This window comes from Mustela lutreola, chromosome 16 (genome assembly GCF_030435805.1).
Source record: "Mustela lutreola isolate mMusLut2 chromosome 16, mMusLut2.pri, whole genome shotgun sequence".
Taxonomy (NCBI): Eukaryota; Metazoa; Chordata; class Mammalia; order Carnivora; family Mustelidae; genus Mustela; species Mustela lutreola.
This window is the reverse complement of record NC_081305.1, coordinates 19,332,573-19,355,156: the sequence shown is the minus strand read 5'-3', so window position 1 is coordinate 19,355,156 and position 22,584 is coordinate 19,332,573. Positions and strand designations below refer to the sequence as shown.

General features: G+C 48.4%; 1 long non-coding RNA gene across 1 annotated transcript in view; it reads right to left on the bottom strand.

Moving 5' to 3' along the window:
- The window catches only part of LOC131818550 (uncharacterized), a 179,462-nt gene extending 163,405 nt beyond the window's left edge, over window positions 1–16,057 (bottom strand). The window contains exons 1-2 of the long non-coding RNA XR_009348871.1: window positions 15,784–16,057; window positions 12,854–12,952 (exon numbers count right to left, since the gene is read on the bottom strand). This is a non-coding gene — a long non-coding RNA (uncharacterized LOC131818550). The remainder of the gene's footprint in view (window positions 1–12,853; window positions 12,953–15,783) is intronic.
- Between the last annotated feature and the right edge of the window lie 6,527 nt (window positions 16,058–22,584).

Here is a 22,584-nt window from a genome sequence, read left to right as displayed (position 1 = left end):
TGATCACAGGGTGCTTGAATCAAGCCCCGCATGGGGCTCTCAGCTTGGTGGGGAACCTGCTTCCCCTCCTCTCTCTCTGCCTGCCTCTCTCCCTACTTGTGATCTCTCTCTCTCTCTGTCAAATAAATGAATAAAATCTTAAAAAAAAAAAATCACTGTGACCAGGTAATAGAGAGTAGGATGGGCCCACCCCACCCCGTATGCTCACCTGGGTGCCCAGTGGCCCTCTTCCAGGAGACCCAGCTCTCTTGTGACGAATACTGAGCAAGGCAAACTCCTGACTAAGCCAGATGAGCTGAGCATTTCCCTTGGCCAGAGGGTCCAATTTATGTGTGCTGCTGGAAGGTTTAATTAGTTTGTGAAATGCATTAAGTGATAAGTAACTTTAGCTAAGCAACATTTCAACACTTAGCGGGGATGGGGAGAAAAACTTTAAAATCAAGGTGACAACACAAAAGCAAAGGAATGTTTGGTCAGAAAACAAAACAAAACAAAACAAAAAACAAAAACCAGGACCATAAAATGTTAGGCTCTAGAGAAAATCATCCTGTTACAAGGTTCTGAGAAAACAGGCATGTGGCCCCCTGACGTGGACTAAACCCTGGATGGCCACCAAGTTCTTCCCGATGATTTCTGCTACTCAACTACTCTTTGCAGATTGGAGACAAGAATTGCAGAAGATGCTCCTCCTTCAATAAAACTCCAAATAAATTAGATATTGAACAAGACACTGAGATCCTGGCAAGAATACACGAAAAACTGGGCCCCGAGCTGTTGAGAGATGATAAATTGTCAGTTTCTATTTAATAAGATTGTGTCTCATCACCATCTCCTGTAAGGGGTTTGATAGCTTTTGTTTTTAACTTGTGAAGATGAAAATCAATTCCCAACTAGAGCTGGAAGCCCCAAACCATACGGCTGCAAATATATCAATTAATCAATCAATCAGTTGGCCAACAGATCAGCAAGACCATACTGAGGATCAATTCTTGCTGGGCATCTGGGGCAGAGGAAAGGAAGAAAATTTGCCCCTGTGGACATTAGATGAGGGAAGCCATGATCAGAAGGCACTAACTCCAACTTTAAAGGTCAACAGCGAACCTCTTCCCATTAGAATTGTTGGGTGGGTGTGCCCCACATTCCCATCCGTACTGTCTCCTAGACATGTTTGACTTGAAACCCTGGGCTAATCCACAGGCTTTGACTTACACCTCTGCTCTACTCGGGTGTCCACACCAGCAACAACCTTACTCCTTATAGATCAGCTGGGTTTGTGGATCCTACCTGTGCTCCCTGGGCATTTTATGAGACAGACATGGGGATGAGAAACCTGGAATCAAGCTCAAATTCCATCCCTACCCTTAAGTTATTCAGCCGTCCTTGGTCCCAGTATCTTTAACCACCAAAGCAGAAATAACAACATGTGCCTTGCAGCCTGCCAGGATTAAATGAGATCACAAATGAAGAGCATTTAAAGTAAGACCGGGTTCAGAATTAATGGGATTTTGTTAACATTACAATCAGCACTGGTGATAGTGGTGTTATTTCAGTATCAGGTGGGTACTCTTAGGTTAGTTTTTTGGTTTGGGGGTTGTTTTGTTTTGTTTTGTTTTATTCATAAAAATGAGTACAGGCATGTTTTGTTCCTCTGCTTTTTATCCCTCTCTAAATGGACTTCCTCACCCTACAATAATCCTATTAAATTCTACAGACTTTCCCTTACATGACAAATCTCCCACTGGTTTCAGCCCAAACAAAAAACTAATTGTCCCCTTGTTTGTCTGTGTGTGAGTTTGCTTTTCCAGATGAAACACTTCAGACTCTATTTTCTTGTCCCTTGGCGTTTTTAACAACCACCACGGTATGAGTTAGCCACAAAGATAGGGCTTCTTGGAGCAAGAAAGTAAGGATGTGTGAAGCCAGTGGCTCTATTTGAAGCCACAGCTCTTAATTTCAGCTAAGAAATGGCTGAAGGAGTGTGATATAGAGGAGAGAACATAAACTTGAAGGTCAGGAGAGGCCGTATCTTAATTAATCCTGCCTCCCCACTTCCGCCTCCTGTAAGTTACATGACACTGGCTATGTTTCTAAACCAGTACAAAAATCAACTATTGTTCTTGTCCTTCCAAGGATGAATTTGGCAAGATTTATAGACATTATTTCCTTACATATTCCTCACCATGTTATTAACAAGTCAGAGGCATCATGACCCTTCGGGGGAGGAAATCAGTGGAAGTATTTCCATGGGAAGCTCTGAAGAAAAAGGCTGAAGGCAGCACCGCAGGAGATTCAAGTTCAAGTCCCAGTCCTACCATCATGATCTGATGTGGGTGACCTTCAAAAAGCCTCCTCTTCGTGCTGGCCTCCTTTCACTCTTTGAGAATGAGGAGATGGAGACTAAAGGATCCATTAAATGTCCTTCCCACTCCGACACCTGATCACACTCCATTCTAAGACTTGGCATGGAATGAAATCTTATGGCTCTCCCTCCTCTCTTAGCTGCCTTAACAACCCCACCTGCTACCTCTTGCTTGTCGGCAATGACCAGTATTTGTTGAACATCAGATACGCATCAGACGGAGCCAGATGCCGTACCTTATCCTCACCCCAGCCCTCGGAAGCAGATGCTGTCATTATCCTACTTGATAGCTAGGGAGTCCAGGGCCATGAAAAGTTGAAACCCTCCTTATTTAAGAAACATTTTGGGGGTGTGAGATGCAGACCCATGTCACTGAATGGCTTCTCAACAAGATGACCTCAGCTTGAAAGATACAGGACTTACAAGACAACGTCACCCCTTAGGTCAGAGATCCCTGGGGTCTCTAAGGCATCTCACTTTGTTCAGTAGTTCTTCCTGCCCTGCCACCACCCCCATTTCTAGTTTGGGCTTTGATTTAGGTCTTCATTAACACAGGTTAATGAATGGTTCAGAGATTTTTTTGGCAGGCTGGGAGGAAGAAGAGTCCCTTATCTGCCCTGCAGAATGCATGCCCGCAGAGGACCTGCCCAACCTGCAGTCCTCCTCCAGAGCACTCATGCCTCTGAGGCTATTGGGCAAGTTAAGTGGGATTCTATAGATTAAACTCCAGGGACAACTGCTGACACACCACTGACCTTACTCTACCCCTACTCCTATCCCACTTTAAGACCCAACCCTTGAAAACTGCTTTTCTATTTTTGGTATTGATTCACCCCTCCTTCAATCAATCCAGGTCCCAAAAAGAAAGAGACTGCATTCGGCCTGTGTTCCCCTCTAGGATTTTGATGGATTCCTATCTCGCATTTAGTGCTTTCCTCCATTTTGAGTCTACTTTCGTGTGTGGTGTAAGAAAATGGTCATTTCCTTCTTCTGCATGTGGCTGTCCAGTTTTCCCAAAACCATTTGTTGAAGAGACTGCTTTTCCATTGGATACTCTTTCCCGCTTTGTCGAAGATGAGTTGACCATAGAGTTGAGGATCCATTTCTGGGCTCTCCCTTCTGTTCCACTGGTCTATGTGTCTGTTTTTGTGCCAGCACCATACTGTCTTGATGACGACAGCTTTGATGAAGACAGAGTGACTCAGGAGAGTTTATTACTGAAGGGGCTGTGAACCAAGGCAGAGGGCACTGAGATGAGAGGACAAAAACTAGAGTCTTGGTAGCAGAATTTCACCACCCCTAGGACCAAAAGGTTAAGAGTGGAGGAGTAGTTACTAGACACCAGAGAGAAAGAGAGAGGGGGAGAGGCACCAAGGACAATCGCCTTTCTTCGGGGGAACAGTCTCTAGTCAAAGGACAGAGCCAGCCAAGAGGTGACCTGGTAGGGAGGCAGTTAGATGATAACACTCTGAGCTCACTCTTGGCTATAAGGGTTGGTCGCAGAAGTACCTAACTAGCTTGAGCCATTTTGCAAAAATATTGTACAACATAGCACTGACCCTCGGCCAGGGCCATGAAATGTACTGATTAGCAGTGTTGCTTTGTCACTGTGGGTACAAGGCTTTCAGGGCTGGTTTGCACCAGCTCGGCAGCATTATCTCTTGACAAATGGTCATACGGACAACTTGCACTCTCTAACCTCCCTGCGAACACTTTTTGGGACTCCCCATGGGCCTGGCCCAGTTGGAAGAAGCAGGCAGAGGAACTCCTTGATGTCCTGCATGTAGTACAGCTTCCGGGGTGGAGTGCAGGCCGGAGAAGCATGGAGAGGAGGTCTCAGGGTCGCACCTTCAGCATGAAGGCTGTGTGACCCATGCATCACATTCACCGGGTTCTCTTTTACATCAGAACATCAGAAGCGTGGCCCGACCAGCTGACCATGAGGCCCCTAAGCACGCACCCCCCTCCTTCCCCTGGGCATGTCCCCCGCCCATCTCAGAGCCTGGCACGGAGGAGGTGCTCAGTGAGTGTGACAGCACCTCCGGGGCCGGCAAGCCGCACGGAGAACCAGCCAGCTGCCTGCTTTCCCCCAGGGTTCACCCTTTTCTGTTACGGCTGCTGCCGAGGAAGCTCGCCAGTTTCCCAGGGGCTACAGAGACACTCTGGAAGGTGGGGAGAGACGACTGAGCGGAGAGAGCAGATGCAGGTGGAGGTCGGGCCATGGCTGGTCTCCGAGTGCCTCCCCCGGTGACATTAGATAAACAGAGATGAGAATCACATTTCAGTGTGACAGCTTAAAAGGCATGTCAAGAAACAATTAAAAAGATGTAGAGCAGCCGGGTCCTGAGAGACTTCTGGCAGAGTGAGGCTGCTTCCCGTCCTCCAATGTGGGGGCGACACGGCCCAAAGCACATGTTCGGGGCCTTGAATTCTCAAAAGCAGGTCCTGGGAGGCCTGAGGCTGGAGAGTATGTGAGCCTGGAGAATTGGACCATCTACTGCTTTGAGGTGTTGGAGGAATCACCGGCCGACGGCAGCACAGAGCATCTGCCCCGCGAGTCCCCCGGTCAAGCTCGCCACCTTCCGATCCTTGTCACAACCCTGGCTGTGAGGAATAATGTCTATAGAGTACTGTCTGAAGGACATTCTGTCCATCAATCCTTCTGATCCAGCTTCTCAGACGATCTTCCCCGGAGCCCTGGAGTTCCTGAGGGTGCTCCTGGGGCTCCCTAGAAACCCATCCCCTGCCTCCACCCCAATCCAGAGATGGCCAGGTCTTATCTGCTACGAGTGGGATACTGGGGTTGCAGATAAGGAATCGCCTTTTTAAAAAATGCATGCTGGGGCCTTAAAAGAGCAAAAGCCATCACATTAGCCTGAATCTCATTCTGCGATCAAGCCAGATGAAGCCTGGGTCATGTGTCTTTGCTCTGCTGCCCTTAGAATTTCTCGTGCTAAATGGAGCTCCAGAGGAATCCCATCAGCCCACTTTGTGGGAGCCCATAAAAAACAGCTTATTGAAATTCCTGAAATGCCTCTTGAAGGACTTATTCTGGTGAATTCATGAGAGCCTCTCCTCTTTTGTATCAGGAAGAGTTATTTCCAGTGTGATTGGGTCGTGCGACCCACGGGCTGGGAATCTGGCTCTGTCTCCGTCTTGGCCTTGGCCTCTGCGAATCTCAGCGCCATCCCCGAGGCCCACTTGCAGCTGTCCAGAGCCTGTGCTCTTGGAGATTCCAGTCCCCGCCCCCGCCTCCGCTCCCTCATTTACTTACTTTATCACGTCGACTTGCATTTGTTTGTGTGAGTGGATACAGAAGGTGTGTGTATCCTTCCTCCAAAAAGAGAGGGAGAAGAGACTCTATGAATAAAGTCTCTCTATGAAGAGACTCTATGAAAGTACATGACCCTTAAGGAAAAAAGAAGCATTTCAGTCCACTGGTAGAGCTCCCCCGGCTCCCAAACATGTTCCAATTCTGATCTCCCATGAATGCGCAGGTTTTCCCAGGCTTTGCTTACAAATCGTTGTTGGCTCCCGGCCTGCTGGCTCTAGGACCTCAGGCTCCCTCGGGTGGGATTCTAAAGCCTTCTCATTCTGACCCACCAGCTCAGCCCTGTCCTGCCCCTGCGTCCTACACCCCCAGCATTAGGCTAAAGTGCTCACCGTTCCCAAATCCGTGCAGCCCCTTCCTCTCTCAGTCTTTGGCACTCGTGGTTCCCAACCTTGTAATGTCTTCTCCCATTTCCCCCATGGGAAATTCAAGACCAGGAGTATTTCTCCCCCTAGTCATGCCTACTCTGGTGCCCAGAGCAGACTGCTGCCCCCACTCCCTGTTTCTTCTGTCCCAGTCATGTCTCTGTTGGTCACTCCCAATATTACATCACCAGGCTTCTGGAAGTCTCTCCCACTGAACTTCAAGCTCCCTAGGCACGGCCACAGGGGGACTGGGAGGCACAGTTGACTAGGGAGTCTACACTGGGGACAGAACACCGAGAGGGTTTGACAGAAGAATTAAGTACTCTCTCTATGCCACGACAGACAGGCAGGGAGACCCCCAAGGCATCGTGCCATAGCTCACTGCCAACACAGGCTTTAGGAATGTTGATGGTCCCTCTCAGCCTCCCCCAGTCCTGCCCTCCTCTGACCTCCCTGAGCTCTTCCCCTCCCATCTCAGAATCCACCTGCCGGTGGGAGCGCTGGGATTTGTCTTGTGGTCATCGACACTCAGTCTCAGACTTCTGATGTTTTAAATTCCTGAGGTGAAGAATCCTTATTGGTTTTGCTAAGAAGAGAGAGCATCATCTAGGGCCCCCGGCAAGCTGCACTTGCTTCCACGATTCCGCTCTCCTGAGGGATGAAGCACAGCGAGCCTCTCAGGACAGCACGGTACAGCAGCAGAGCCGCGCCTTCGTGTTTGCACACCCTTGGTATCCGTACGGAACCCCACCCCACACTGAGACAGAGCAAACATGGAGTCAGAAAGACTTGAGTCAAAAGACTGGTTCAGGGGCACCTGGATGGCTCAGTGGGTTAAAGCCTCTGCCTTCGGCTTGGGTCATGATCCCAGAGTCCTGGGATCGAGCCCCACATCAGACTCTCTGCTCGGCGGGGAGCCTGCTTCCCTTCCTCTCTCTGCCTGCCTCTCTGCCTACTTGTGATCTATGTCAAATAAATAAATAAAAATCTTAAAAAAAACAATAAAAATTTTAAAAATATGTTAAAAACAAAACACTGGTTCAGCTACTTACCCAACATGTATTTCCTTGGGCAAGTCTCACCTGTACAACCACACTTTCTTCCATAGGGTAGGGAGAACACATATTACTTTATTTTCCCTACAAGCCAAAAAGTTTACGGAATAACTCCAGTTTGATAAGTCACTTAACCGCTCCATGCCTCCATTTCTTTCCCTATAGAGCGGGGACATGCCTACCTCACCAGGCTACTAAGAGAATTCAGTAAGAAATTGGATGCACAGCATTCCGTACAAAGCCTAGATAATGAACACTTGCTTATTGTCTATGGCCATGTCCCCGGAAGATGAAAAGTTTCAGTCTTGCTATGTAATCGTCTACCAATCCAAGGGAAATGTCACCTACAGCTCTGGTCTGTGTTGCGCTTGCTGGCTCTAAGGATATTCTTGGGAAGGAATCTCATTGCCAATTCGAACAGATCCCTTTGATGCTTAGCCATGCACTAAAGTCACTCTCGTCGTCTGCCAAGGAGCCTCTTGATGCCTACATACCTGCACAGTTCTGTCGCAGGTAGCACTCCCTTGCCAAGCTCTAAGTGACTGTTGGGAACATGCCCCTTATTCATCCTCTGTGCCCCCACCTAAGGCTTCAGTGACATCCTTGCACCCAGAGTGCTGGTCGACACTGTGCGGTCAACCTATCAACGGTAATCGCCCCTGTCACCTGTCCCTGTAGCTGCCAACGCCCGTTCTCACACCATCACTCCACTAGGGGGCTCCAGACTCAGGCGTGGTCCCTCTCCGTCCGCTCCACTCCAAGGCAACCACCTGCCACCTACACAGCCACCTTTGGGAAGTGATGAGCGTGCAAGAAGCACTGACGCTTTAAGAAGAGCCTTCACTCTTCCTGTGCTCTGAGAAAGAAGGAATTTGCCTGAGGCCAGGCCTGGGGAGGCTGCCATTTTTCTTCCTGAACTCTCCCCACTCCCAAGGGGCCATATTTAATTCATGATGCTGGAGCTAGCACCATTGCCAGATATATTTCCTTGATGATTAAACATTAAACACACAAGTATTTCAAAGCATTTGAAATAACTCAGAACTAATGAAGGACTAATTGCTTCACTCTGTGTATTCAAATAGTGATGTTATTTTAAAAAAATGCATTCTTATGTCAACTGCTGCATCCATTAATTGCACGTTTTCCAACAGTTAGCTGTGGTGTGATTAAAGCATATGAAAATAATCTTTTAATTAGCTTTCATTTCGAAACAAATAGACAATTAAACCAAAGAAGTAAGTGTGAAAATCCTGTTGGCCTGTTTTGGGGAGGATGCTTGTACAAATAATGACTATATCACTGGAAATTATTTCCTTGGCTGGTCTAATGGCTGTTAGAGTAATTTCATCTTTTCTCTATTACATCCCTTCTATTTCTTATAATCCTATACCCCTACTGTTATCCCCAGAAGCCTAAAATATGTAACTAGAGGAATAATAGTCTTTTTCAAGAATGTCTTTTTGAGTAGAGCTCTTCAAAGTACCAGCCAATTCTTATTAAAAATATCACTGTACTCATCACTGGTGTTTAAAAAGAGGAAGAAAAATCCGTTTTGGCCGCAGCATCATTAATACTCTCTTGCACCCTGTGAAACAGGACCCGGGCCAGGTGATGGAAGAGGTCCCCGGGGCACAAGATTTAAGGAGGCACACATTCCCACATGCCAGCCCTTCACTCGCGCAACCCTCAGAGTGTGTGTCTTCTTAAATTCTGTGACCTCGGGGGCCCTGCTTGTCTCACTCTAGACCCAGCCCTCATGATAAAGAGCCGCAGGGTCTCCACTATGTGCTTAGTGCTATTCATAGAACTTTCTCATAACAATGAGAAAGGAACTATAGATTTAGTCCAAACCCTCTTCCATCATGTATAAGGAGACTGGGGCCCCCCCAAAAAAGAGGAAGGAACATGCTCAATGTGTCATGAAGAAAAGCAAGATGCAGATGGCATGGTCCTTGTCCTTGGTCCTTCGGTCAAGAAGCATCTGCTGGGCGTTGTGTGTGTGGCATGTGTGGGGGATCACCAGCCTCAAATGGGCTGTGTTACCATGAAAGACACACTCTGCGGGGCAGAGCAAGAGAGCTGGTCCTGAGGAAACAGAGATGATGGGCCACTCTTTGAGCTGAGTAACCAAGGGCTAGTGACTTCACCTCTCTGAGCCTGTGAACCATTTCTTTAAGTGAAGGTAATATTTATGTCACTGTGAACACCAAGGACCATAACGGGAAGAGTGTTGCATGGTGACTGACATAGAGTAAGGCATAATAATGACTACAGATACCATTTTGCAAGTAATTTAGTATGTGTTGAGAACTGTGCTAAATGCTTCATCTGCTTTATGGCATTTTATCTGCATAGCAACCCATGGGATAAGTATCACAAACTTCATTTTATAGGTAAAGAGAAGGGCTCAGAGAAATGTAATGACTTACCCAAGTTCACGTAGGTGGTAAGTGGCAAAGTCGGGATTTGAACCATTTCCATGAATTTCTGGTATCTGAACTCTTTTCTTAAGAAAACAGAGCTCAAATTTGGGAACATACCCATGGTTAGCAAATTCTGAAGGCCAGCCCTTCAGATTTTAAATCCATCACCCAATCCCCTCAACTACCATCACAAACTCAATTAATGGGGTCTAGTAGCACCAAGAGCAACAAGAGGAGTACTGTAATCTCATCGTGATGGAAACTGTATAAGGTATAGAAAATATCACTTCCCACCTGATGGGACAATTGCACTGAGATGCTTAGGGAACTTGGGAATGGAAGTATAGCACGTAGGAGAACCACGGAATTAAAGAGTTTAGAAGGGGTCTCCACTTCTGTGTTATCCAACGCCAACCCCAGCCCAGCCCACCCCCAGTGCCTCTGTCATAAGGTGGCACAGCCTCGTTCACCCCCATTCATTTCATCAACAAACGCCTTCATGATATTGTACTGAAACCTGCCCTCGGTCTTCTGGGGCCATGCAGACTCACAGCACCCCCTCCAGGTGCCTCTTCTCCAAGGCACAAGACCCCAGGCTTCCAAGAGGGCACACTTCCTATGCATCTTACCAGCCCCACAAGGCTTCCTGTAACCTCCTGGATTCTGACAGATGTGGGGTTATATCCCAGCTCCACCACCACACCTGACCTCCAGGAAGCCAATTCGCCCCTCAGAACTTGGGTTTTCCCTTCTATAAAGGAAAAGCTGTAACGGCTACCTATTGTAGAGTGCTCTTAAAGGAGATGAAGCATATAAGCACATTATCCGCTCTATACAAGCACTTGATAAATGCTCACCCCGTCATTATCACTGTGATGATTTCAAGGGGAGCAGGAGAGCATCTGGGGGCCCACAGCAACGGAGAACAGGAGATTAAGGGTGGGGGGGATGGAGTACTGCAGGCCAACCTGAGACAGACCCAGCAGAGGTGAGGTCAGCCCCCCTGCCACCTTCCCAAAGGATAATCAGTAAACAAACTGTTGTATTGAGCAGAGCCCCCTTTGGGACTCTCTGGAGCTGGAGGGTCTGCAGCTCCATTCAGATATCGTTTCGGTTCTGCTAAATTATCACCAGCATGTGTTATCACAAATCATTCTGCGACTTGGCAGGATTCAGTGGAATGTGATCCCAAATCCTACATTAAAGGAGTAGGGCATTTGCAGTGGCACATTCATTTACACCATTCCATTTCGCTCTCTGAGCCGCGAAGACACTCAAAACTCCCAGCAGGGAGCACTGGCCACAGCAGAAGGAAGACACTGAGTTATGACACGTCCTTGTCAGTCTTCCCCGCGAAAGGAGGAGTGAGCGTGTATTGCCGATGTGCTGTGACTGCTGAGGACCAGAGGGAGGCGGGGGCGGCTTAGCCTTGACGCTTTCAGAGGTCGAAACACGGACAGCAAATTAGAAGGACCCCAGGATGCCTCCTCATTTTCTGCATCGAGTATCGGTGAGTACATGGATGCAAAGGTGAATTAAATTCGGAACTGTCCACTCCATCCTCCCTCCCATCCCTACTCTAGCTGCTGGGATAGACTCTAACCCTCCCAGCCTAGGAGGCAGCGAAAGCCAGGTCTGCCGGTAGATAATGCAGTAGGAACATTTTGAAAAACCCAACACACAGGGATCTGAAAAGGCTTCTGCCTTTTTGTGGTTGCCCAGGGATAAGGAGAGCATCGGGTACCCAGTGATCTGAATCTCAGACATTAAAACCCTCATGTCCGTTAAGAACTTGACCCTTCCAGGGTGCCTGCATGGCTCAGTGGGTTAAGAACTTGACCCTTCCAGATTCACCAATCCCCACCCCATCTCTCGAGCTCTGATTGAGGTACATCTACGGACAGCATGAACACAGGCACTACGCCAGGGAGTAATATGGGAAACCATCTCATCTGAGAACCAGTAAAAGATTTACATAAGGAAGAAAATAATTTTTGAGGTCTGAAAAATGAGTTGGTATGAAACAGCCAAAGGGAGGTTGGAGGACTGGGGGCTCGTGTTCTGCATTAGGGCAGACTCTGGCGAATGCGGAGGACTGATGGACACCTGTGGGCTGGGCCAGACCATGGGAGGGGGACTGCAGGGCGAGGAGGCCCGAGACTGGGGTGGCCCAGACACCCAGCGCCCAACCCATGGTAAGAATTTTGGTGATGCTAATAGGTAGATATGATCAGATTTAGGTTTTAGAGGGGAAAAAAATGTTTTAATGCCTCCGCCGTGTGGGAATTGGATTGTAGGTTGTGCCAAGAAGGGAGGGAGAGAGATTGAATAAGGGTGATCACCATGGTCCCGATAAGGGGGAGGAATGAGGCTTGGGGCAGGACAGCTGCTGGACATGGAGTGGGAGATATCAAGGAGGTAAAATCAGCAGAATTTGGCAACAGATCCTCTGTGGTGAAGAGAAGAGACCCGGCAGAGGGTTTGGCCTTAGTATTCATCCAAATGCTCCCCTGTGCAAGGTCATTTGAAGCCTAATAAAACAGCTTTCATGAAATTAGATTAGTCAAAAAGCGCTGTGGTAGGCTGCTCATTGGAACAACATTGAAAAATATAATGGGTGGTAGCCATACCGATCTTTCTAGAATTTTCAGTGCTGTAAACTGGAGCATCATGCTTGGCATCGTCAGACATTTTTTTCCCCCCTTCATATCTGTTCTAGAATCTGTCTGAGGCAAAGTGATCCTAATGCTAGTCTGTGAGAGAAAGAACTATTGAATATTGTGTGAAATGGAAATTCAAGAATATTTTTTTTCCTTTAATCTCATCAAAATCTAGATCAGGATACCTAAACCCATTCCAACTTTGCCACTAACTTGCTATGTGACCTCAGGCAATTTTTGTTCCCTCTCTGTTCTTTCATCTCTATTTCGGGAATGTGGAAGAAAGTAATCTGTAAAGCAACTTCTTGCACTAAAATCCTTTACATAGGAGACGCCAGCTCCACACACGTGGAGGAGAACATACTCATAACTGCAGGTAATTGAACTTCTGTTCCACACTGAGTATTGCACACTTGGATCCTGATTTTAACTCTGTTTTCTCAAACAAAGCGCAATATAATTTACAGTCAATTTTGAAACAAATTTGCTCTAATGAAAAATGTTCCAAGCAACAACATCGCTTTTATAAGAGTTACATTTTCCTAATGGGCACCAGGCAAAAGGAAACATCAAAATACGTTCCAAATATGCAAACCCAGAGAATACACAACACTTAAACGTTGCTGTTTGTTCCCAGTAAAATTAGCTCCGCGTTACCTGCACGGTCGGACTCCGCAGGTGATTTTCCAGAGTAGTACCAATCCATACCCCGGGCATCCCGAGTGCGGCGCACCTGACTGCCACCTCTGCCACGTCCTGCCAAGAAACATCTGCTCTTAATGTCTCAGAGCCGTTTCCGCAAACATACTCATACTCCACACGCACAACTGCAGACTCAAATGCCCACCGCCCACCGTGACTTTTGCTGCCAATACCTTACTTTAGATTAGATCATCTTCATCCATTTTGCAGACCACGGCCCCGGGAGAGCAGCAGGTCTACCTGACTCCAGAAACAGCCCTGCACGCATACTAGTCCACGCTCTGTATCAGCTTCCAGTACGTTCTCTGTTACAGGAAAGCCTGTCCTTCTTGTCCCCCTTGGTCCACAGTCTCTCGAGGTGAAGCCCAAAACCCCAGCCAGGACACCGCAGGTCCTTCTGGAACCTATTCCAAGCTGGTGTCAGACTGGAGGAAATGAGACCGGTGAGGTCGGGAAGGCTACGGTAGAAAGGTGCTTGCCACGAGCCCCAGAGAGGTCCGGTGAATCAACAAGTGAAGGAATGATGGAGTCATCCCCTTTTTTGGAATCACAGACTTCATTCCTAATCTTACAATTCGATCACAGAAGCAAGGCCATCTCACTGCTTTAGGTCTCAGCAAGCTGAAAAACCACCAGGATTTACTAGATTGTAAATTTCTACTACCCCCTAGGAGGGCTGATCTACCTGGAGAGAAATCAGCACCAGTGGAAAAAAAAAAAGTGGCTACAAAATGGCAAGATTGTCAAACCTTGTCCAGCTCTTCACCCCACGGAGAGCATCTGTGCAGGCACCCCTGCTCATCGTCTCTGCACCCCCGCAAGGAGGCAATGTGGACCCTGCAATTGTTGGCTGCAATGTTCTTGGCCCACTGGAGCTTGTTCCCAAACGAGTCCATGGACTTTGGGCTGGTCCAAGAGAAAGTTTGCATTGGGATACAGCAAATGAAGGGGAAAAATGAGGAGTATATTTTCACTTTAATGAAGTTGCCTTTATTCTGAGATTATATACTTCATATCTACCAGGTGACATCCAGAATGTCCTTCAATGAAATGATTATGATGGTAGAAGGTGGAACATATTTCATTGCTATCATTTTGGTTTATGTCCTTACTTAGCCAAATAAGAAGTTGGTTATTAGCATGTGCTCAAAACATACTTTTGGGTGTTTGAAAGGTTTATAAAATCCGAACATTTGGGGTCTACCATTCTATGCTATGTATAGGTTCTGTGCAGGACACACTGAATTAAGGTAAGTGGATGTTATTGAAGGAGTTTTATCCCCTGAGCGGACACCAACTCATTGGTAATTGCTGCCTGGAAAATGTATTGGAAAAGATTCTAAGCCTCATCTGTGCTCAAAGGGGAAGAATGTTCTAGAATCCATTAGTAAGACCTGCCATGGATGAGAGGGGGAAGCGGCAATCCATTCTCAGTGGTGTGCTACTAAATATTTAACAACTGTTCTCTAAAAAGAAGAAAAGCCCCATGTCCTTGGCCAAGAGAAAGAAATACCATATGATTTCGCTCACATGTGGCATTCAAGAAGCAAAACAGATGAACATAGGGGAGGGGAGGGAAAAATAAAATAAGGTAAAAACAGGGAAGCAAACCATGAGACTTTGAATTGTAGGAGACAGAGGGTTGCTGGAGGGAAGGTGAGTGGGGGATGGGGTAACTGGGTGATGGGCACTAGGAGGGTATGGGATGTAATGAGCACCAGGTGTTCTACACAACTGACGATCACTAAACTTTCTCCTGACCCTAATACGACACTCGTATGCTCACTAACTTGAATTTAAAGTCAGCAGAGATGCAAGAAGTGAGTTCCAGGGAATGCTGCATGAGCATGGCCAGGATGGGATGACCAGATCCCCGACTTGACCTCCCAGGCCAGGCTGAACTCCTAATCCCACCTGCTCTATGAGGCCATTTTCCTGTTTCTTAAGGGCAGCCATACTTGCCTTCTTGCCTGCAGTGACGAGCACAAGACTACACAACAGCCCCCTAAAAGCCCGCTTTTTATAAAAGTTACCAGCTGAGGGCGCCTGGGTGGCTCAGTTGGTTAAGCAACTGCCTTCGGCTCAGGTTGGGATCCTGGAGTCCCGGGATCAAGTGCCACCTTGGGCCATTTGCTAATTAGGGAGTCGGCTTCTCCCTCTGGCCCTCGCCCCTCTCACGCTCTCTCTCTCTCAAATAAATAAAATCTTTAAAAAAAAAAAAAAAAAAAGAAAGAAAGAAAGAAAGAAGAAGAAGAAGAAGAAGTTACCATCTGACCCGTGTCCACCATCGCCCTCCGGATGTGAACTGAAACTGGCAGATTCCAAGGCCCAGGGTGGAGGGATGACCAGAGGAAGACGGGAAACAATGTTAGGTGAGGGGAGTACAATGTAACTATGGCATAGAACGTTCCAGTTGTGGTCACTGGTACACACCATCCCCTCACATCATCATGGCAACCCTGAGGGATAAGAATTCAGCTCCACACTCTCCATATGGAAGAACCGAAGCTCACACAAATTAGGTGGCTTGCCCAACTTTGCAGCACTAGGAAGCAGCCTCGCTGGAATTTGAATCCAGTTCTGTCTCAATGTAAAGGGGCTGCCCTTGCCACTCAGCATCGTTGGACTGGCCACACAGGCACTACCTTGGAGCTTGTTAGAAGTTCGAGTTTCCCTGGCTCCCAGAATCTGCTCAGTCAGAACCTGCATCTAAGCCAGATCACCAGGTGACTCGTGAGCTTGCTGAGGCGAGAACACCCTTGTTCCAGAAAAGCCCTTCTCAAGTGTCCTTCAAAATGTTTCTGCTTCCAGGATATGAAATCTTGACTTATTTTTCTTCCACTGGAGTTTGGCCAAAATGTTCTGCCACCCCTAGCTGCAATTACCTTGTTAGCTCCCCTTCCATTGCTCTGCAGTGGAGAGCGCGAATGGCACAGCCCGGTGTGACTTCTCTCATGACGATGACAGAGCCAAGATGAGGTTTGTTCTAAGGTGAACCATGGTTCTGGGCTGACCACCGTCCCAAGGCTTCATCTGGGTGTAGGTGACTTCTCATCACCTCACCTGTTGAGTGGGAAGAATCCCGTCTACACAGGATTGATGTAGATGCTGGGAAAGAAGGGACAGGACTGAGACCATCTGATTTCACTTTTCTTTTCAAGCTGTTAGAATAAACCCACTGTACCACCGTAGCCCATGGGAAATTAGAGAGGTAAGATGTCTAAAGAGACGAGTCTGCAGGCCATGCCAGTGAGCGCTCCCCTCCATCAGCCCCAGGTGAAACATGGCCCCTCCGTCCCGGCCACAGCGGCTCAGACCAAGGATGGAGCGGGGACACCATGGCTCTCCCACACTCATGCGTTCGTTCCCATTCTCACTCTACTCCCTGACCTTCTCTCCTCCTTCCTTCCAGCTTTTCTTTGCCTCTGTCCTTTACTCTCCATGGACTCCTCACTCCATTTCTGCCCTCCCACACCTCCTCCCTGAAGCTGGGAAAGAGAGACTCTCCCTTAGCAGTGAGGGCTTAGAGCACGTGCCGGGGATGCCCCCTCCCGCACCCTCTGCGTGCCCACCTCTGGGTGCTGAACACCCAGCAGGAGTTCTGCAAGCTCCTGCTCCCCCTGCAGGATCCAGTTTGGCCAACACTGGGAGGAAGATGGGGGTGACGAAGAGCTGACACCCCACGGCAGCCTGGAAAGACAACAAGGGAGGCTCGGTATTTAAGTACCTCGGCTCTCTCACGCCCTGTGTAGACCGCCATGGAGGCTTGTGTTCGGCACCGAAGACCCAAGCTCCCCAAAGGGACTGGGCTCCGGTGACCCCACGTGGTAACTGGCTTGATGACACATTGTTTTCTGGCTGCCTTGCTTGCCCCTCCCCTCCACCTTCCCCCACTTTCTCGAAGTTCCTGGAACCACCACCCTCCCACATCACCACTCACACTTGAGGGTTCATTTTAGGATCAGCTTCTGAAGCCCACCTCAAGGAGCTCCACGAGGCTGAAGCAGGAGATCACGGACAGAGGGGGAAACCAAGATGTGAGGAAGCTTGAGGGGCAGCGTCAGAGGAGAGGGTGAAGAAGCCAAAGGCCCAGAGGGGAGAAGGGGAAGGAGAGCCCAGGGCGTCCACAGTGGGTCCCAGAGCTGACTCGGGCTCAGAGAAAACCCTCTTCCTTACGAGGCTGGACGGAAGACCTGACCCTTGTCCCCTGGACAGTCTCATCAGATCAGCAAGCCAGACCAAGACCAAGGAGGGGCAGCCGGATAATGGGATTAGGACAACGGTAAGAGCCGGCCCTTCTGGAACATTCCCTATGCACCTGCGATCCTCCTACACAATTCATGCATCTTGACAACCCTCAGGACAACACTGTCAGATAAGAGACAACATCACCATCAGGAAGGAGTGAGGAATGATGGGGAAACTGAGTCACAAAGAGGTGAAGGGGAGCTGTTTGCCAAAGCCATGAAGTTGTCAGCTCAGAAGAGGCTCAAACCCGCACGGTTCATCCACTAAATGCCACACCAGACTGGGCCACACGCCACTCACCAGGGCAGCACCCTTCTCCTAGAGGGGTGGTTTTCACATTTCCAGAACATATTTCTTATTTTGAGGGGAAAAAAAAAATCTCCAAAAATCTCCATCTCCAAAAGCATCTGGCTCTGGACCTCATCATTTCTTAACGTGGATTTAGTCCCAAGCAAGGCAGGGTCTGAAGAAGACCGGGTCCCATGTGCTGAACACAGACCTGGGATCTTTATCTGTTTAGTGATTTAATGTGGCCCCCCTCCTGTTGAGGTCTCTGCACCTGCCCCATTTCTTGTCTGAGGAAGTCCAAGTTAGGATAAGCATTAGGGCTTGCTGGAACCTGCGGGTCTTTCTGACTTCTAAAAAAGCTGGCGTCCTGGCCCAGAGAATCTGGGCTGACTGTGGTCCGGCTCCACTCACCCGAGGTACTCTATGGAGCGGCAGGGACCTGTGGGCGGGACTCCCCAGACAGTGGTGATTGGTAGGAGTTCGCAGGGCCCCAGGCACAGACCCAGCAGCTGTGAGAGGCTCAGCTCTCAGGAGGCATCTCCGCTCACACTGCCTCCCTCCCTCCCCACCAGGTCTGCCCTACCAGGCCCAAGGAGTCCTCTTCTGATTCTAGAACAGAAAGCACTGCTCAGGGTCACCACAAATTCTAGGTGTGAGCTCCTTCTGTTTCCTGCAGGACCTGCGTTTTTTTTAGGTACAAACACGGGGAGAGAAATGGATGATAGGCAAGAACCCGAAACGCAGGAAACACCGATTAATGCTTCAAAACTGCATCACCCCCCAAAACACGTCACCTCAGTAGGTAAATGCCACTTCATCCACCATAAGTCCCAAACTCCACTTTTTCTTTCCTTTTTGGTGGGGGAGGGTGGTGAATATTTCTCACTTTTTCCTCTCTTTGAGATTCTAAAGGTTTGTGCTGGTTTCCTTTTTCTTGTATTCTTTTTTCCCCCAGAGATCTAAGAAGTCAAGATGGAACGTAAACCAATAAAGTGTGATTAGAAGGTGCCCCCATAGGATAGGCCGAAAAGAAGCTTTTAAAGAAAATTAAAAAAAAAAAAAAAAAAAGAGAAAAAGAAAAAGCAAGAGGGTGGGTCTAGGCATTTCCGTCACTAAGAATAGCAGTGGTGGGCTCCAGGCTCTCCAGTCTGCCTCCTAAAGCTCACTGTGGGGGCGGGGGGGGGGGGGGGCTCAAATCCATTTTCTGTTTCAACTGATGTTAATTTCATCCCAGCATATTTTAGTCCCTCTCATCGCAGGATGACTCATGGCTGCGTGTAAGTGAGTACAATCAGCTCAAACATTTGTAGTCTTCGTGCAAGTGCTGTATGGAAAAAAGGGGGCCTCCCCCTCCCCACCCACCCGATCGCCCCTCCCCAGCCACCGGTCGGGCTGGAATGACAGGCAGCCGCTGCCTGGCGCTCCCTCTTTGGCTTTGCTGACTTAGAACCACACAAAGCATTTATCCCCCTGGAGACCAGCCCGCTTCTGGCAAGGAAATATTTTCGTGAAGAGGGTTTTGCTCCTGAGAGCTTCGGCCGGGCACGTTTCCAAGGGCAATTTGGAAGAAACTTTGGCAGGTCTTGTCCTCACACAGCTTTCTAACCTTGGTGCCCGAGAAACTCTCAAGATAACGTTTGCTTCGTGACCATCTCAGCATCTAAGAAGTACCGGGCAGGAGGAGGCCTCCGACCTTTTCTTTGCCATTCCAGGAATTGCGCTGGGAGGAAACTGAGAAACAGTAGACAGGACTCACTGAGGGCCACGTGGCAAGAGAATCCAGATTAGAATCCACATCTCTCACGGTCCAGAGTATACACGGCTGCTCTTACTCTACAGGCCCTGTTTGAGAAGAACTCTTTCCTGATTATTAAGAGTATTCCTATTTATTATGGAGAATTTTCTACATCTGGCCTATATTACTCCATAATCCCACTCCTCAAAGATAATCACCATCAAGACCCGCTGAACGGACATTCACCCTTAGGCACTCACAACGGGCTTCGCACTTAGAAGAGTCCTGTGCTTGATTTAATGCTCTGCTGTTGCCGTCTTGAATGTCTTTTAATAATTTTCTAATAAGGCAGCATGAATTTTCATTTTGTGCTGGGCCTCATTCATTATGTAGCTGGTCCTAACTACCATTAATATTTTAGTGCCTTCCTTTCTAGTACCTAGCACCCTGTTTTATCCCATTCATTTGTTCTTTCAACAAATGTCATTTGAGCACCTACTGCATGCAAATGATAGAATCCTGTGAAAAGAGACTTCAAGGGAAGCCCTCCTTTATTGTCGGGTTCCAGGAACACAGACGAATGTGCCGGCATTGTTGTTCTAGGGGGACGGAACCAGCTGCCCAAGGGGAAAAGACTAACCCATTTGAGTCTAAAAAAAATTAAAATAAGGGAGAAGGCAGGCTGAGGGAAGGAGGTCAGGCATGGTCCTTGGGCCTCCATGCCAATCTGCTCTGCACTTCTGTGTGGATGAGGGCTTATCTAGGCGCTGGGGTTCGTGTTCCAAGTGCAGACAGGCATGAGTTAGGCACAAGTGACAACTTGGGGAACACATCTGCAACTACAGATACCCTGACAACCTGGCAGCCGGAGCTAGAACTAGACTCTGTCCACTTCCAACAAAGGCCAACTCCATTGCTGTGGCCCAAGCCCTTCTGGTGAAAAGCATCACATTTGATAACTGCTCTCCACACCCTGGTATCTCTCCAGAGCTCCCAGCACTTTTTTGAACAGGGTGTGGCAAGGGATCTCCGCTCTTAAACCTAGGGAAAGATACTTTACAAAGCAATGAAGAGCTTTTTCATCCAAGCAGCAGGGAGGAAACCTAAAAGGAGGAGAATTACCCCTGTTACGTGGTAGACGCTGGGACAGCAAAAGACAAAGCTCTGTATGGTCAAAATGTTATTTCCCCACAAGAGGAAAAAAAATAATAATGTGACCTTTCTTTCTCTGGACCAAAGGCCATCTGATAGGGATGCTTCCATTTACAGCAATATACCCCACAGGATATTTGAAAACTCTGATTTAATCTTTAATTTCTTGCCAATAAGGTGAGTGCCTGAATTCAACTGCTGGAATAAGATAGAAGTTTAACTCTATAACCAGGAGTTGCTCTGGGTCCACAAATATGTACCTGCCTTCTAGATGTTCTGAGAAAGGGGAATGGTCAAAACTTCAACTGCCTCCTTGGTATCTGACCCACTTATCTTGCCGGTGAACACCTTCAAGGACAACAGTTTCAAGACCCAGTTGAGTTCAGAGACAAATAACCTTTAATATAGACCAGGATGACTTTGCCTCCTCACCCTCAATATTCACTAGTTCCCTGGGTATCTCTTAGAGAAGCACCAAAACTGAGAAAATTCAAGCCACGGAGCCTTGACTGAATTTGAGGTGACTATTAGAGAATGCGTCCCATAAAAATGCGCCTGGGACTGCCAGTCCTTCTCCCTCCAATCTGAGACCAAAGTGATATTCTACAAAGCAGATCAGCGGCCCCTGGGGGGCTCAGTCGGTTAAGCGTGTCACTCTTGATTTCAGTTCAGATCATGATCTCAGGGTCACAAGATCGAGCCCCGCGTGGGATTCTGCACTGAGTGTGGAGCCTGCTTAAGATTCTCTCTTCCTGGAGAGGAGAAGGGAGTTGAGGGAAATTGGAAGGGGAGGTGAACCATGAGAGACTATGGACTCTGAGAAACAACCTGAGGGTCTTGAAGGGGTGGGGGGTGGGAGTTGGGGGAACAAGGTGGTGGGTATTATGGAGGGCACAGATTGCATGGAGCACTGGGTGTGGTGCAAAAACAATGAATACTGTTACGCTGAAAAGAAATTAAAAAAAAAAATTCTCTCACCCTCTCCCCCACCAGTTGTGTGCTCGCTCTCTCTCTCTCTATCTCTCAAAAACAAAAATAATAAACATAAAATAAATAAAAATAAAAAGCAGATCAAGCCATGTGCCTTGTAGATATCCCACCTCCCCGAAGCCCACCTGAGTTAAGGGTAGCTCTGATAGACAGTCTCATACACATACTCAACAGCCCATCTCCAGGGCATGGTTTTTCTACTTCCGAGCTTTCTCAGAAGGTGCAATAGCTGGTTGAACCCACCATTAACTAAAACTCATTTGACTCTAAAAATGAGCACCACAAAAGGCAGAGGTCAGGCAGAGGAAAGAAGGTTGGGCATGATTCTCTGGCATCTAAGGTAATGCGCTCTGCATGTCCACAGTGGGGAGTGCTCTGCTGGACAGCGAGAGGGCGGGGCCGGAGGTGCCGTCAGACGTCATTTGTGTGCAAGCAGTCCAACGTGCAAGGAGTCACTGCCACTTGGGGCAACCCTCAGCTGAGAAACGATGGGAGTCAGTGGATAAAAGCCCCCGGCTCCCATTTTCAGGAGGATAATTCTGCGGCATGTTCTCCATGGTCCTTTTTATTTTTTATTTTTTAAGATTTATTTTTAGAGAGAGAGAGTGGGAGGGCAGGAGCAGAGGGAGAGAATCGTCAAGCAGACTCTCCACTGAGCGCAGAGAGCCCAGCGCGGGACTCAATCTCACGATGCTGAGATCACAAGCTGAAACAAAACCAAGAGGCGGGCGCTCAACCGACTGAGCCACCCAGGCGCCCCTCTACCTGACTCCTTAAAGGAACCCCAGCAAGGCTGAGCTCCGCCTTGCCCATAGCGGTGACCAGCTCAGTTGCACACATGGTTTCCACATGGTTCCTTCCTGCCCTGTTTCCCATTTCCACACCCTTTCCTGGTGGGGGTCCCATTCCGAAGAAACCACATGCACCCAGGTCCTCCTCATCTGAGGTTCTGCTGTCAGGGGAACCCAACCAAAGACACCATCTCATTTCCCTCTTAAAACCCCTCACAATCTCTTCTCATTTAAGGTAAAACTGGAACCCCTTAGCTTGATGTTCAAGGCCTTTAAGAAATCAGCTCATGATGACTGCTCGTCTTCATTCAAGACCCTGGCTCTACAGCCCCCCAGCTGGGAGCCCCGCCCCGCTCATCTCCTGCACCGGGATGCGTTGCCACGAAGCATCCTTCAGAGCAGCAGGACTGGTGCTCACCTCCCTGGAAGAACTGCGCTCCTCGTGGGCGGGGCCTTCATGTGGCAGCAGAGGCTGGGGCTTC